This window comes from Diabrotica virgifera, chromosome 5, assembly GCF_917563875.1.
Source record: "Diabrotica virgifera virgifera chromosome 5, PGI_DIABVI_V3a".
NCBI lineage: Eukaryota > Metazoa > Arthropoda > Insecta > Coleoptera > Chrysomelidae > Diabrotica > Diabrotica virgifera.
In genome coordinates this window covers 246034704-246052427 of record NC_065447.1, presented here as the reverse complement: position 1 = coordinate 246052427, position 17724 = coordinate 246034704, and the positions used below count along the sequence as shown (strand labels likewise).

The 17724-nt window shown below is 32.6% G+C and overlaps 1 protein-coding gene across 2 annotated transcripts in view; it reads left to right on the top strand.

Moving 5' to 3' along the window:
• Nucleotides 1–17724, top strand: part of LOC126884758 (1-phosphatidylinositol 4,5-bisphosphate phosphodiesterase epsilon-1-like) — an 890827-nt gene that overhangs the window by 188804 nt on the left and 684299 nt on the right. For both annotated transcript variants that reach the window (XM_050650976.1, XM_050650975.1), the window contains exon 3: nt 11407–11433. The gene's annotated coding sequence lies outside the window, so the exon portion shown is untranslated. The remainder of the gene's footprint in view (nt 1–11406; nt 11434–17724) is intronic.

Below are 17724 nucleotides of genomic sequence, written 5' to 3'. Positions count from 1 at the left end.
AAAAACGCTATGGAATATAATCAAAGTAATAGAAGGAAACGAGGAAGATCAGCCAAGTCTTGGATACAAGATGTTATGGAAACCATGAAAGACAGAGTCATTGATAAAGACACCTAGCCCGGCCGCACACCAAAGAAACATGAAACGTAAATTACGTTTCATGGAAATAAACCACTGCTAAACAAATATATATCCGGCCATTTATGAGACTCTCCGAAAATAAAAATGTGTCATGAGCATGAATCACACTCGTTTCATTAGTAGGCGGACTTTGAGATTTTTTTAGCAGTGTTTTCTTTTCATGAAACATGTTTTTCGTTTCATGTTTCTTTGGTGTGCGGCTTGGCTTAGAGAGGTAGAAATAGATGGCGATCGAAATGCAGGAAGCTGCAGTCCCTGTACGATCGTGTGTGTAGACGCTTATATTGTACCAGTGGCGACGCGTGACTTTTTCTAAAGTGTTACCAAAACCAGACGCAAAAAATTTTATTTAAAAAATGAAGATAAGACTAAATGTATATATAGCTTCAATAATATCATTTTGTATATCACTTGAAACTCTCGAAAAAACAGTTGATGTTTCTAGGTGTTGGCAAAATTTTTGATCTTTTTTGGCAATTAATGTTAACAATTCCCTGTAATTGCCTCGAATGTCAGAGCCGTCGCCCTCAAAATGACCACGAAACGCTAATGTTTGTTTGGCCAAAGAACATACGGTATCTATTATAAGTGTGCTAAGGATATACCTATCTATATTCTTTAACAAACTCATTATGTTTAGCAATATTTGCTTTAAAAGCTTGGTTAAGAGAACTTTCGATTCTTGTTTTGCCAAACTGAAACAAATTGGGTATACATCTTACATGTAGGTAACGGAGAAATTTCATGTCTCTTTTTTAAAACTCTAAAACTATTTAAATCGTGAACCTGGTCCACCCATTTTTCTGTAGAAACCAGAAGACATGGTCAACAATACAGTCTATTTCACTTACAACCACATAACCATGGACTTTCACTGTACCAACTAAATTTAAAATATCGAACTACCTTTATTGATTCCTTTTTAAATTGTTTAAAATAGGTCTTTCATTTTCAATAATCTCATTTTTTTTCTTCAATCAGAATTACTTTTCAAGTAGTTAATCCATTACGCAGCGACACTCATCCATGGTGAACTGCACGCACACTTTTTATAGGTACTGTAACCAAATTTAAAGCTGGTAACAGCCCTACTGATATACACAGCGCGCTTACGCCCGTTGCTTCTTCAAAATTTTCAGACACTAGCCGGTCCCGAGCCGACCGAGCGACAGCGAGATAACCATTCATTGTATGCAGTATAACCATTCACAAATGAGACTGGTAACAGAATATAATAAAGTGCAACTGAGTCACATAAACTCGCCAATATTTTCGTGTGTCTACGAGTAGTTGGCTATTTACTGAATTAGGTACTATTAACACATAATATAATAATATATTTCTATTGGTAAAAATATAGATAAATGAAATTATTCATCATCATAAAACATAAAATATTTATTTGCAAGATTTTTAACTGTTACCAATGGTAACAGTGGTTACATGGACGCTTCGCCAGTGTATTGTACAAACATAGAAAAAGAGGATAAATCAAAAACTTTCTACAGGCCCTTTTATCATGCTTCTTATAACTGCCATGATTTTATAACCAAAACGCGAAAGAAAGACAACGCAAGAAACCAGTGGTAACGCGTGACTTTTTATAAAGTGTTACCAAAACCAGATGCAAAATATCTTATTTAAAAAAATGAAGATATGGCTAAATGTATGTATATATAGCTTCAATAATATCATTTTGTATATCACTTTAAACTCTCGAAAAAACAGTTGATGTTTCTAGATGTTGGCAAAATTTTTAATCTTTTTTGGAAATTAATGTTAACAATTCCCTGTAATTGCCACAATTGTCAGAGTCGTCGCCCTTAAAATGACCACGAAACGCTAATTCTTGTTTGGCCAAAAAACATACGGTATCTACTATAAGTGTGCTAAGGATATAAGTACCTATCTATTTTTTAAACAAACTCATTATGTTTAGCAATATTTGCTTTAAAAGCTTGGTTAAGAGAACGTTCGATTCTTGTTTTGCCAAACTGAATCAAATTGGGTATAGTATTTTTACTACAAAAACGTTATTACGTAGGTCAAAATTTTTGACGTAAGAGAACTGTCAAAACATTAGAATGTGACTTTTCATTATTGCCGTATTGATAATAAACATAGCAATAATGAAAAGTCACATTCTAATGTTTTGACAGTTCTCTTACGTCAAAAATTTTGACCTACGTAATAACGTTTTTGTAGTAAAAATACTATATACACTTACATGTAGGTAACGGAGAAATTTCATGTCTCCTTTTTAAAACTCTAAAACTATTTAAATCGTAAACCTGGTCAACCAATTTTTCTGTAGAAACCAGAAGACATGGCCAACAATACAGTCTATTTTTCTTGCAACCACATAACCAAGGATTTTCACTGTACCAACTAAATTTAAAATATCGAACTACTTTTTCTGATTCCTTTTTTAAATTGTTTAAAATAGGTCTTTCATTTTCAATAATCTCATTTTTTTCTTCAAAACTATACAAGGAGAATTACTTTTCAAGTAGTTGATCGATTACGCAGCGACACTCATCCATGATTAACTGCACGCACACTTTTTATAGGTACTGTAACCAAATTTAAATCTGGTAACAGGGTTACTGATATACGCAGCGCGCTTACGGGCTTACGCCGTCGCTCCTTCAAAATTTTAAGACACTAGCCGGTCCCGAGCGACAGCGAGGATATAACCATTGTAACCACAAATGAGACTGGTAACAGAGTATAATAAAGTGCAACTGAGTCACATAAACTCGCCAATATTTTCGCGTGTCTAGTAGAATTAAGTACTATTAACACATAATATAATAATATATTTCTATTGGTAAAATTATTGGTAAATGGATTTATTCATCGTCATAAAAGATTTATTTGCAAGATTTTTAACTGTTACCAATGGTAACAGTGGTTACATGGACGCTTCGCCAGTGCAAGAAACAAACCATAGATCCCGAAAATACAATAAGAAGTTTTCGTTACATAAACTTTCAATTAGATTGTTGAAAGCACAAATCTGTAAGTTCTGCTAATAATAACAGGCCTAGGCTATTATCCCTTTTATTGTATACCTCTAGGCAAACGTAACAGCTGTTAGTTTTCCGAATTGGCTCGGGTTCGGTGTTCTAATCCAGATTATATTGGTAGGGGAATCTGACGCAAAACCAAGAGTGTGGTTTTTCATAAAGTCAACTGGAGTAATGATGATTTCTACATAATTTAGGCCTTGTTTAAATAGGACGGTTTGCCAACGTAAACGTCGCGATTAACCTGTTTAAACGTTGGTAAACCGCGAAAAAATCATCGCGGTTGCATATGTACGATGATGAGCGGTTGCATTTGTTCCTATGGTAACTTGAACCGCGGCGGTTGGGTTTTTCAGGTAAACCGCGACGTCGACGTTGGCTAACCGCCTGCATATAAACAAGCCCTTACTATACAAGGCTTTTTTTATTACACACTTATTCCGCAGTGTCCTATTTATAGACCACTGATTCTATTGATAGAAGAATCTGACGCAAATATAAAGTACGGTTTTTGACAAAGTCAACTAGAGTAATAACGATTTGTACGTAATTTACTATACACGGTTTTTATTAGCTTTACCTTTACATACTTATAATCCGCTTTAGGCCAGTGTCCTATTTATAGGTCGCCGTACTATTTATAGATCATTGATTATATTTGTAGAGGAGTCTGTAGTAAGACCAAAAGTGCGGCTTTTCATAAAGTCAACTACAGTAATGACGAATTGAATATAATTTAATATTTCTAGATCAGCGGTTCTTAAACTTTTTGAGTCATGTACCACCTACAGTTATTTTTATTATTTTTGGTACCACATATACAGGGTGTAACAAAAATACAGGTCATAAATTAAATCACATATTCTGGAACCAAAAATAGTTCGATTGAACCTAACTTACCCTAGTACAAATATGCACACAAAAAAAAGTTACAGCCCTTTGAAGTTACAAAATGAAAATCGATTTTTCCGATATATCGAACTATTGGAGATTTTTTAATCAAAATGGACATGTGGCATGACTACGGCAGGAACATCTTAAAAATAAATTATAGTGAAATTTGTGCACCCCATAAAAAATTTATGGGGGTTTTATTCCTTTAAACCCCCCCAAACTTTTATGTACGTTCCAATTAAATTATTATTGTGGTACCGTTAGTTAAATACAATGTTTTTGAAACTTTTTTGCCTCTTATTATTTTTTAGATATAACAGTTTTAATCGAGATGCGGCTTCTTTTTTAATATGTTAACATAACAATTTTATGGAGAATTTGTGCCTTTACACCCCCCAAATGTTTGTGTACGTTCCAATTAAACTATTATTGCGGTACCATTAGTTGAAAACAGTGTCTTTAAAACTTTTTTGTCTCGTTAGTATTTTTCCGATAAGGCACCTTATATCGAGATGTGGCTTCTTTTTTAATATGGTTCAAAATATACTTATAAAAATCTGTAATTTATAAATAAATTTTCATATTATTATAGGGTCTCTATAATCGTACTTAACAGTATACCAATATGTGGTGGATTTGACAAATATTCAAAATATTTCGATAAAAACTAGTTAGAAAAATCACTAAGAGACAAAAAAGTTTTAAAAACATTGTGTTTAACTAATGGTGCCACAATGATAATTTAATTGGAACGTACACAAAAGTTTGGGGGGTTTAAAGGAACAAAACCCCCATACAATTTTTATGAGGTGCAGAATTTTTTTTTAAGATTTTCCTGTCATAATAATGCCACATGTCCGTTTTCAATAAGAAAACTCAAATAGTTTTCGATATACATATTGGAAAAAATCGATTTTTATTTTGTAATTTCAAAGGGCTGTAACTTTTTCTGTGGGCATATTTGTACTAGGGTAAGTTAGGTTCAATCGAACTATTTTTGGTTCCAGAATATGTGACTTAATTTATGACCTGTATTTTTGTTACACCCTGTATTTTTAGAGTGTATTCTGAAGACTTACTAAGTACTACTATTTTAAAAAAAATTTCTGTTTTGTGTACCACCGCAAGTAATGAATTGTACCACCAGTGGTACATGTACCACAGATTGAGAATCGCTGTTCTAGATCATTGAGGATTATAAAATTCGCTAACTGCAAAATTAATTAACTTTTTTAAACTCATCGTGATATACTGTAACGTTATAAAACACACATGTTTATTATTTTTCTTTAAATAATTATTTTATTCCAATTTCTGTCGACTTTATACATTTGTTGACTCTTTGTTTTATTGTACCATTTTCCTTCTAAAAATAGTTACCACTCAACTTTTCTATGACCTAAATTTCCTCTTTAATCTTTATTCTTTAATTTTAATTTATGTCAGTTCTATTTCCATTTACTCTTGTATTGATACCTTCTTCTTCTTTTTCTTCTTCTTGTATTAGGCCTCTTGGCCTGTTCTTAACCGATTTTGAGCTTGTATTCGTAGCTGTGATGTTGACTGCCAGCTACCTCGCCACCTTTTAAAGGGCCTTCCTATTGCTCTCTTGCCTGTTAGCTTCGAATCCCTGGTTATACGGGCTATTCTCTCGCTGTCCATTCTCGTCACATGCTGATTCCACTCTCGTCGTCTCTGTCTTCCCCACCGTACTGTATCTTGTATGCTACAGAGATCTCTTATTCTGTAGTTCGGTATTCTGTCTCTCAGTGTTTTCCCTGTTATTGACCTCAACGTTCTCATTTGTGATGTTCTCAGTATACTCTTGGTTTCTGCTGTGTCACATCTCGTTTCTATCGCGTTCGTCATGATCGGTCTTACACACATGATTTGTATATGCGTACTTTCCCTTCCAGCCTCATATCTTTGTTTGACATCCCTCAGACATCCTGACACGTAATTGGCTTTATTTGCTCGCTTTCGGACGCTCTCTTTAACATCTCCATAACTACATATTTCGACTCCCAGATATTGGAATCTCGAGACTTGTTCAATCAGTTCGTTGTTAATTACTAATTTGCATCTTAAGGGTTCTCTTGAGACTACCACGGATTTTGTCTTAGCTGTTGATATTTTCATGTTGTAGTTCTTCGCCATTCGCCAGTTGAAAGTTTGTGCCATTCGTTGTAGGTTATCCTCGTTATCGGAGAAAGATTGCGGCGTCACCATAACAAATGATTTTTATTTTGTTTTTCTGCCATCTTATATCCTTTTCCAGTACCTTTAATGGTTTCTATGATTTTGTCAATTACTAAATTAAAAAGCAATATGGGCTCAAGCTATCTTTTTGTCTGATTCCCGAGTTGATTTCTACTTCCGATGTTAGTTCATTCTCGACGTTTATTCTGGTTTTGTTCTTCGTATTAATGTCTTTAATTATCCTTATCATCTTGTTGGGCTGATTTTTCTCCTTTAGCAATCTTAGCACATCTTTCAATCTTATACAATCGAAGGCCTTAGTCAGATCTATAAAGCACATAAATGCAGGTTTATTATATTCCAGTGCTTTCTCAGCAATTTGTCTGGCTATGAATATGACGTCTATTGTCGACCTATTTTTTTTCGAAAACCTTGTTTTTCCTCACTAATTGTGTATTCTTCATTTATTTTATTGGCAAGTATTTTTGTTAAAAGTTTAGCAGTTGTGCTCAGCAAGGTGATGGTACGGTAGTTGCTAGATTCATACCCCGTACATTATACAGGGTGTCCAGAAACGCTACCGACAAACGAAGACAGGAGATTCCTCAGATAATTTTAAGACAATTTAACCCAATTCACCTAGTCCGAAAATGCTTCTTAAGGGAGCTATAGCTCTTTGAAGATGGCGTCATGAAATTAGTTTTTCTTAAATACCTCCAGAACGCTTCTATTTAGAAAAACGAAAATTGGTATGCTTATTTACTTTTTAGAGATGAATCGATTCCATCCAATGCAAATTTCTAGTACCGGTCATAGGCGTCCGTTTTGGGTAGAGCAACGGGTATTTTATCGCATAACTTTTTTGTCCTTTACTTTTGTGCATTTTTGACACCGGATTATTAAATTGTGAGGTATTCTAGTACTAAAAGGTACTCTGGCTTTAAGTCGGTAGGACACACCGTTTTCTAGAAAAATCGATTTAAAAGTTTTTCGTTTTTGGAATTTGAAAAAAAATTGAAAGAACTTTTCAACAAAAAACGAAGTATTTTACCAACATAAAGTTTTTTTTTTTTTTTTTTTTTTACCATAATCATCACTACGATGATGATTATTACAATTACAATCTGGTCATACTTGACCAATGAGCAATTTTAATCTAACCTAAATTATTACTGTTCCTTAAAATTAAGAGCTTGCCCTATAGCGTCTCTTAATCTAACCTAACAAGATAGTGCACTATTCTAGCATACACACTAACGCGCACAAGCACTATGCTCTGCTTTTCACTATCACCTATCACTTAAACTAGTTCATAAGGTTTTGTCCTCTTCAGTCTTCTAACTTGCCCAGTAGTATCGAGGAGCTGGATTGCCTCAATATTCTCGTGCATGTGAAGTCGTTGCTCGTGACTTCCTGCCATCTTCTTGATGATTATTTCCACAGTTTCCATTCCTAGGTCCTTATGGAGATCACTGTTTGTAACATACCAAGGAGCATCTACAATATTTCTTAGTATTTTGTTCTGGAATCTTTGTATTACTGTTATATTACTTGGTCTAGTACACCCCCATAGTGGGCATCCATAAGTCCATACAGGTCTCAATATTTGTTTGTAAATTAGTAACTTATTATGCATCGACAGTGTGGAGTTTCTTCCAATTAGCCAATACATTTTTTTATATCTTATATTTAGTTCTTCCCTTTTTTTCTTAACGTGCACCTTCCAGCGTAGTTTTGCATCTAATGTTATACCCAAATACTTAGCAGTATCTGCATATGGTACTTGGATATTGCTGATTATAACTGGTATATATTGTATTTTTTTGTTGGTGAAATTAACATGGACAGATTTAGCTTCATTTAGCCTGATTCTCCATTTTTGTGTCCACTTATAGATTTGGTTAACTGCTATTTGGACCTTGTTGGTCGCCTCTTCACTTGTCGTCCCTACTGCTTGAATAGCTGTATCATCAGCAAAGGTGGCAACTGTGTTGTTTTCCAGTACAGGTATATCACACGTGTATAGTAGGTATAGGACCGGACCCAACACACTGCCTTGTGGAACACCTGCTCTAATTTCTTTTAAGTCTGAAAAACAGTCTTCTTGCTTAATTCTAAAATGTCGTCCTTTTATGTATGACTGTAAAAGTTTTGAGTACTGTATAGGTAAAAAACATTTTAGTTTGTATGTTAAACCTTCATGCCAGACTTTATCAAAAGCCTGTGCAGCATCAAGAAATACAGTTGAACAGACTTTCTTTTCTTCTAGGGATCTTTCGATAATATTTGTGATTCTGTGCACCTGGTCAATTGTTGAATGCTTATTTCTAAATCCGAATTGATGTGTCGGTATCAAATTCCTTGCTTCAATAATTGGTTTTATTCGCTTAAGGAGCAGTTTCTCAAACAGCTTCGATATTACAGGAAGCAGAGATATCGGTCTGTATGACGAAACCTCATGTGCTGGTTTTCCTGGTTTAAGAATCATAATGACTTCCGCCATCTTCCATATCATTGGTACATATTTTCCAACATAAAGTAAGAGTAACTTTTAGTACTCGAATACCTCATAATTTAATAATCTAGTGTCAAAAATGCTCAAAAATTCAAGAAAAAAAAAGTTATGCTATAAATTAACTGTTGCCTTACCCAAAACGGACGCCTATGACCAGTACTAGAAATTCGCAATTAATGAAATCGATTTATCTCTGGAATATAAATAAATGTACCAGTTTTCGTCTTTCTAAACAGTTTTTTTTTTGAAATTTTTTTTTAATTCAAAAAGCGAAAAATTTTCAAATCGATTTTTCTAGAAAACGGTGTGTCCTACACATTTAAAGTAAGAGTACCTTTTAGTACTAGAATACTTCACAATTTAATAAAACAGTGTCAGAAATGTATAAAAGTTAAAGATAAAAAGTCATGCGATAAAATAACCGTTGCCCTACCCAAAACGGACGCTTATGATCGGCACTAGAAATTTGCAATGAACGGATTAGATTTATATCTTGAAGATAAATAGGCGTACTAATTTTTGTTTTTCTAAATAGAAGCGTTCTGGAGGTATTTAAGAAAAACTAATTACCAAGACGCCATCTTCAAAGAGCTCTAGCTCCCTTAGGAAGCATTTTCGGACCAAGTGAATTGGGTTAAATTATCTTAAAATTATCTGAAGAATCTCGTGTCTTCGTTTGTCGGTAGAGTTTCTGGATATTATTTCTGCTATTTACATTAAGTCATTTAAAATTCTTTGTATTGACAACTCCGATTTCTGTCATATCAGTTTCGCTTCGAAGTGATGAAAGTAATAATGTTTATTCTGCAGCTTTTCTGTATTTAAAGTGGAGATTTAGCTCATAAACCGATGAATCTTGGGTTTTTGTTCTATATTTGAATCCGTCTTGTTCCCCTTTTTGGTGGGATAACGAAACCACTCAGTGCACCTCACCTGTAGCAAGCTACAATCCAATACCATAGCTGCTATCATGATGAAGCCAACATCTACATTAAAACATCAAAATTGCTACGGCTTCAGCTTACATTCAGAAGTGACAAGGGCACAGTAACGACTGCATAAGTACCATTTTGAGATTTTAATTTTTGTAAAGCTTTAGACAAGATTTGCTTTCTATTAATGGCGTACAGTCCGTCTAATATACTTACCGTTGCACGTCATTATCTATGTCAGAGATCTAAGTTGACATAGTTGCCAAAGTATAAAAAAATCCTGAATCCATTTTAAATCAAATAGATCACATAATTATTGCAAACGTGGATTATACAACAAAACAAATTAATATCGAATGTAAATAAATAGAACGAAAACAAGAATTAAAAAATAATCTTATGTTAAAGTAAATAATAAAAACAGTAAATATAATAAAACAAATACTTATAGTAAAAAATAAAAACAAATATGAAGTGTCATCACCGCAACTGTCAAATAAATGTTACCAATTTATGCCAAAATGTCACCTTCGTTCGATTACAGTTACAGTGTGTTTCGAACAAATGTGCTTCATAAAAACGCTTTATAATCCATTTATATAAATTAAATGAAACATATAATTGTGTATTTCTTTAAGTTAACATTAATAGAAATCTTCAAATATTATTTCTACGCGTATATAATAAAATATGTCTAGTGGCTGTAATTCCAGGGTATTCGGCAAATTGATTCTAAAAAAGAACACACCTACCGCCTAAATATTTCGTGTTGGTATCATGTGACGTCACGGGCTATGACGCGGATGACGTGCAACGGTAAGTAAATTAGACGGAGTATACATACACCTGAGACACAAAGCTAGCCGTAGCCTCAACAACAAAGTTGTTATCTCAATTGTCTTTTTATATTTTTATGACTAACGTTGATAGGTCGGTAGGTACCTATCAGCTTAAACAGAAGAGCCTTTAATCAATGTGTCCTGGCTGTTCTTACATATGACGTAGAGACACTTACTCTAACAAGGATATATGCACGAAAACTATAAGTGACGCAACGTAGAATGGAAAGATCATTGTTGGGCATAACGTTGAGAAATAGGGTAAGAAACGAAGAAATTCGTGGAAGAAGTAGAGTAGAAAACATTATAAAACACATAACCAAAATTAAATGGAAGTGGGCAGGACACGTCGTTAGAATGATAGGTAGACCAAAAAATGTTGGAGTGGAGACCGAGAGCGGATAGACGAAACCCGGGAAGACCACCTACAAGATGGACTGACGACATAAAGAGGATTTGCACCAGCTGGATTGCAGCAACGCCAGATAGATCTGAATGGAAGTTTTTCGAGGAGGCCTATGTTCAGCCGTGGACGATTATGGGCTGATGATGATGACTAAAGTACCATTTTATTGTTGAATAATTAGCACCCAATGATACAGATAGTGACTGCACTGTTATACATCGGTTATTTTATTAGATTGGTACAATAAATTCAATTTTTGTTAGGTAGATATCTATATTTCAGAGGGAGTGAGTATTTATATTAGAGTTAACACATTTAGTATTAAGTTCACCACACTTTTCTGGTTAAAGAAATAAAATACAGTTTTTGATTTTTTAACATGAAGTTGTATAGTTTCTATCTGTAAATATCTCTATCAATAGTTTATTAACAAGTTTTTTTTTTGTTGCAGGTTTCCCATAAAAAAGATTCGTTCTAGGTAAGTGCGACAATAAAATTTTAAAAAATTTAAAGGAAAGAAATAATTAATATTAGATCATCCACCCTATAGTCCTGATTTAACGCCTTGTGATTTTCACATGTTTGGGCCACTGAAAAAGGGGTCAAAATGTCGCAACAGAATTCTTTAAGCAAGAGCCGTAAGATTTGTTTAAATAGGTTATACATAAGTTTGTGTAACATTGGGATATCTGTCTTAATTGTAGTATTAATTATTTGTAGAATATTGTTTATTAATTTTAATAACAATTAATAAACAATTAGATCTACGTACGCTTACAGATTAAAAAATTTTAATGTATGTATACGAGTATGCATGCATCACCCACATTATCGACAAAACCAAAAGCTCTAAGCTCAGTTGGAAATATGCCAGATTAAAACCTCATCACTTTTCCCAATAAATTGATGAATGCGAGATTTTTTAGTACACGTTGAGCTTCTGTCGCTAGTTTCGTTGGAGGATTCTTTAATATTACACCACGCCAGTGAATAAATAAAGAGTTGATCTATGCTGAGGGATTTTCAGTTATAAATAGGTGCAGAATGTTTTGAAAACGTGGAAGGACTACGAGAATAGGATTTTGGATTATTATGGTTGATGTATTTTTAATAAAGTGAGCCATTTATAGAAGATGCAATGTATATTTACTCTTCTATAAAATCGTGCCAGGAAATTTTCGTCAAAATACTAACAATATCAATTTCTACTTTAAAAGGAAACAATTTATAGTTAGTATAACAAAATTAGTGAGAGATACTAACATCGTGTTCCACTTAATAGACATATATCAAAATCATATTGGTTTTTTGCGGGCCATTTTGTACAAGAAACCATTATTAATTTATTTATTACTCTCAAAAGTACAAGGCACTACTAGACCAGGGCGCATCTGTAAAAGTATTAGTACATTTGCACGTTGAGAGGTGACTCAAATTTTTTTGCAGAAATTGTTTGAAAATAACTCAAATAATATTTGAGTTATCCTCCCACTCAAAAAGGTCCGGAACATTGTTTAAATCATCAAAATGTCAAAAAATGAAGGAAAAATTCGATTTTTTTCTTCGTTTTTTTGATTATAACTTTAAAAGTGTTCATTTCCGAGAAAACTTGTACAAACATAAAAGTTGCATAATTAAATTTTCTACAATACAGAGCTGGTTAAAAATTTTAAAAATAGTCACCCTTGTTGCAAAATAGCAATAATTGCGAAAAAAACATTAAATAACAAGTATCCGAATTTTACGTTTTTCAACCATTTATGCTACAATTAGGACCTTCATATTTTACACAGAAAAACTTTATGATATAATAAAATAACACTGTTAATTTCATTAAGATCGGATCAATAGATTTTGCAAAATAAATTTTGCAATCCAGCTTTTGCAAAAAAAATCGTTTTTTCAAAATGTTACAGAACTGAAAATAAAGCAGACAGCAAGTTAAATTTTCTTTTGCATAAAAGAATACTGTACCTTTTATTTTCAATTTTCAAAATTAAAATCGGTTAACTACCACGGCGTCAGAAATTTTTTAAATAAACATTAATTTGGTGCTACGCGCAGGACAGCGGATATTTTGCTCTGATTGGGCAGTCCAATGACCTTTGATAATTATTGATACATTTTAATTTTTAGTACATTTCGATATAAATAAATAAATTTGTTTATTGTAAAATAAAAACACATACTCTGTCCTTTGAAATAACACTTTTTTTAGCAAAAACTTTTTTGTTCATATATTTTAACTTGAGAATAAAAGTTTATTATTTTTAAACATACGAAATTGTTTAAACAATATTTCACAAACAATAATAAAATTAGTTTGATTTTGTGGAATTAAAATATTAAACTACAACAAAATATAGAGTAAGAAGATAATATATTAGATAAAGATTGGAAGAAATTTTGGTGGAAATCAACTTGTATGAATCGAACACCGCTGACTTGCGCGTAGCACCGAAAATAATGTTTATTTAAAAAAATTCCCGACTCCGTGGTAGTTAATCGATTTTAGTTTTGCAAATTGCAAATGAAAGGTACAGTACTCTTTTATACGCAAAAAAAATTAACTTGCTATCTGCTTTATTTTCAGTCTTGCAACTTTTTGAAAAAATGTTTTTTTTTGCGAAAGCTGGATTGCATAATTTATTTTGCAAAAATTATTGAACCCATCTTAATGCAATTTACGGTGTTGTTTTACTACATCACAAAGTTTTTCTGTGTAAAATATAAAGGTAAAAATATAAAATGTAAAGTTTAGCACAAATGGTTGAAAAACGTAAAATGCGAATACTTCTTTTTTTTATGGGTTTTTCGCAGTTATTGCTATTTTTCAACAAGGGTGACTATTTTTATAATATTTAACCAATTATATATTGTAGAAAATTTAATTACGCAACTTTTATGTCAGTACAATTTTTCTCGAAAATGAATACTTTTAAAGTTATAATCAAAACACAAAGAAAAAAGTCGAATTTTTCCTTCATATTTTGACATTTTGATTATTTAAACAATGTTCCGGACCTTTTTGAGTGGGAGAATAACTCACATATTATTATTTGAGTCATTTTCAAGCAATTTCTGCAAAAAAATTTGAGTCACCTCTCAACGTCCATCTCAATACAGATGCGCCCTGGACTATACGTGAAATGGGAATTAGTGAAAAATTAGTAATAATATAATAATAAAAATAATATAGCTAATAATAATAACTAGCCATTCAGGATCAGGTTATACCAACCAAAAATTACCTATAATAATACCTTTGCCAAGCAAAAGTATTCCTATAACCGGGATATTCTAGTAATCGATCATTAGTGCGTAGTAAAATTTGGGGACCTTAAATTTGTATTCCTTAAACCGGAATATTCCTATAACCGGTATTATAATAAGCGATTTCGACTGTATATGGAATGAGTAGAACAAGAATACATACAAGGACAATACCTGACATTAATCACAGAAGAAAAATATTTATTCGAAGTAGAAAGAAATCCTAGCCAGGACTATAGAGATTATGAAGATCGAGAACAGGATAGGCCAAAAATCTTTCCAAATAATCAAATGTCTTGTGCGAAGATGCAGGTGTTGTTGTCCTTACACTTTTCGTCCTGGTGCCTTTGTCTCGCGCACCAGTCATAGTTCGGTGGTTTTCCCCTTGGGAAACTGAATTGTCTTTCCTTAGGGAAATGGTTTAACTTTTTATATACTTATACGAAGGACCACCCCAAAAGCTTTGGGACAAATGAAATATACAAAAAAAAAAGGTTTTCACTAAGTCTATTTACTAAAGAACAATTACAATAACGAAATTTTGGACGCCGATGGCTTGCTTGCGATAGCTCAATAAACGCACTATGAGCACAAAAACATAAAAAAATTGATACTAGTTACTCAACACTTATTAAGAGTCCGGTTTGCGCGGAACCGAGAGCGTTGAGCTCACTCCAACTGTATGACTGTTCCGTCTGGCTCTTTCAACTGTACTGTCTTGGTCTTGTCCGAACACAGGAGCAGCCCCATCCCCATTTCCTCGCAAAGGTCTTCCTTGACCTTCAGATTTTCCTTTTTTGGTTAAAATTTACGTCAGCCTTCTTTCTTGTGAATCGGGCTGCTTGGGAATTTTGGATAACAAAAACTGATATATAAGAATTTCTAAATACTGTCATTGTTATAATTCTTAAGAACGCATTAGGATTATATTTGGAAAGTTAGTTTGCAAGCAGTTACCGGCATCTGTATGTATAGATTATTGAATTTTAGGAAAAAAATTTATAAGTACCGGGTGATCAGTTAAGGGTAGCGAGCGGCCATATCTCATAAGATATTGGTCGTATAGAATTGAGAAAAAAAAATCATGGTAAAAGTCGCCAAGAGAAATTGCTGGAAATTATTTTCGTCCGCTAGAGGGCGTAACAACCAACACAAAGTAGAAAAATGGGATTTTTATAGAATTTTGTCCAATGAAAGTTTATCGATGATATCATTTTCATATTAACAGACCATTTCCCTACATTTTTTGTCTAAAACGTTTTGTTCTATCTATTAAAATAAAGCGGTGGGGGAAGTTCAATTGTTTTTTTAAACAAACCAAGATTTCTTCCGTTTCTTTTGACCGATTTTAGAAAACTTAGGCTCATATGAAAGAGCATAATTTGCACTACAAAACTCTTATTTGGTTTTTAATTTTTGACGTTTTCTGTCGCCGCTAGATGGCGTTAACTGAAATGGTAGCAAATTTTTGAGTTTTTTTCAAAAAAAAACAAATGTAATGATATATTAATTTTTATATATTTTAAAAGAGGATAAATTTCTCTATAATTTAATGAAAATAATTTATTATCTACCTTTTTTTGAACCGTTGATATTGACCAAAATATAATTTTATTACATTAAAAAATGGCACGCCACTGTTTTTTATCAAAATAAAAATCAGTTTTGTAATCTCTTATTAGTTGCTAACAAAAAGAACCTCTTGACTTTTTTTCGTTAGACAAACGGTTTTGGATTGAAAAAATAAAATAGGTTTACATACTGATAATTATAAGGTTCAAAATTATTTTTAAATATTACATCTCACAATAATAAAATTATTACCTATTATTTTTATCATTAATAATTATTTAATTAGCGAGAGAATGCATTAGTTCATAATTTATTAATAATAATTATTATTATTTCATAAATTAAATTAAAAATCAAACTTAACTAACATCGCATTTAAGCGAAGCAGGCCATGATCTACGAAACTGAAAATAAAATGAAAGAAAACACCAAATTGTCAATCACGCTGATATTTATTTTGACAGTTCCTGCCATTGACATCTAATTTAATGTTATGTAAAAAGTATTTTTACAACAAATCATGCCTTTTACGAATGAAGAAGCCTTTGATATGTTGAGAATTTATTTTCAATGTTTTGTAAATGCGGCGATTGCTTCTAGGCAGTATGCACTGCGTTATCCCCTCGGAAATTGAGGCAGCTGTCAACTCCACCCAGAAGAGATTGGACCAGTGCATTCAAAATAACGGACAAGATTTTGAACATTTACGACAAAATTATTAATTTAGTTTTAACGTTTATTTTTAAAGTTCTGTGTTCTTGTTTTTAGTGTTACTGCTCTTGCTGTTGTTGGACAGTTTTATTAAGATTTTTTTCCAAATATGTAAATTAGTATGTTTCGAGATATGGGCGCCCCATGTAAACATATCTTATTTTTTCAATCCAAAACCGTTTGTCTAACGAAAAAAAGTCAAGAGGTTCTTTTTGTTAGCAACTCATAAGAGATTATGAAACTGATTTTTATTTTGATAAAAAACAGTGGCGTGACATTTTTTAATGTAATAAAATTATATTTTGGTCAATATCAACGGTTCAAAAAAAGGTAGAAAATAAATTATTTTCATTAAATTATAGAGAAATTTATCCTCTTTTAAAATATATAAAAATTAATATATCATTACATTTGTTTTTTTTTGAAAAAAGCTCAAAAATTTGCTACCATTTCAGTTAACGCCATCTAGCGGCGACAGCAAACGTCAAAAATTAAAAACCAAATAAGCGTTTTGTAGTGCAAATTATGCTCTTTTATATGAGCCTAAGTTTGCTAAAATCGGTCAAAAGAAACGGAAGAAATCTTGGTTTGTTTAAAAAAAACAATTGAACTTCTCCCACCGCTTTATTTTGATAGATAGAACAAAACGTTTTAGACAAAAAATGTAGGGAAATGGTCTGTTAATATGAAAATGATATCATCGATAAACTTTCATTAGACAAAATTCTATGAAAATCGCATTTTTCTACTATGTGTTGGTTGTTACGCCCTCTAGCGGACGTTTGACAAACTCTAAAATAATTTCCAGCAATTTCTCTTGGCGACTTTTATCATGATTTTTTTTTCTCAATTCTATACGACCAATATCTTATGAGATATGGCCGCTCGCTACCCTTAACTGATCACCCGGTATATATCTTAAAACTAATATACCGTGTGATACAAATTTAAACTAATATTAGACAAAGACATTGTTGTTTAGCAACAAGTCTGGGACGTGATTCTCGAATAAAACACGAAATTCGACTACATTTATCAAAATGCTACGTCTGGTGGACTCTTCTCTATGCAGTTGAGACATGGACCCTTAAAATATCAGCCCTAAATAAATTGGATGCCTTTGAAATGTGCATCCTGCCGAGAATCCTCAATTTTCATGAACATCGCATACTCAAACGAAGAAATGCTACATAGAATAAGTAGAGAACGAGAA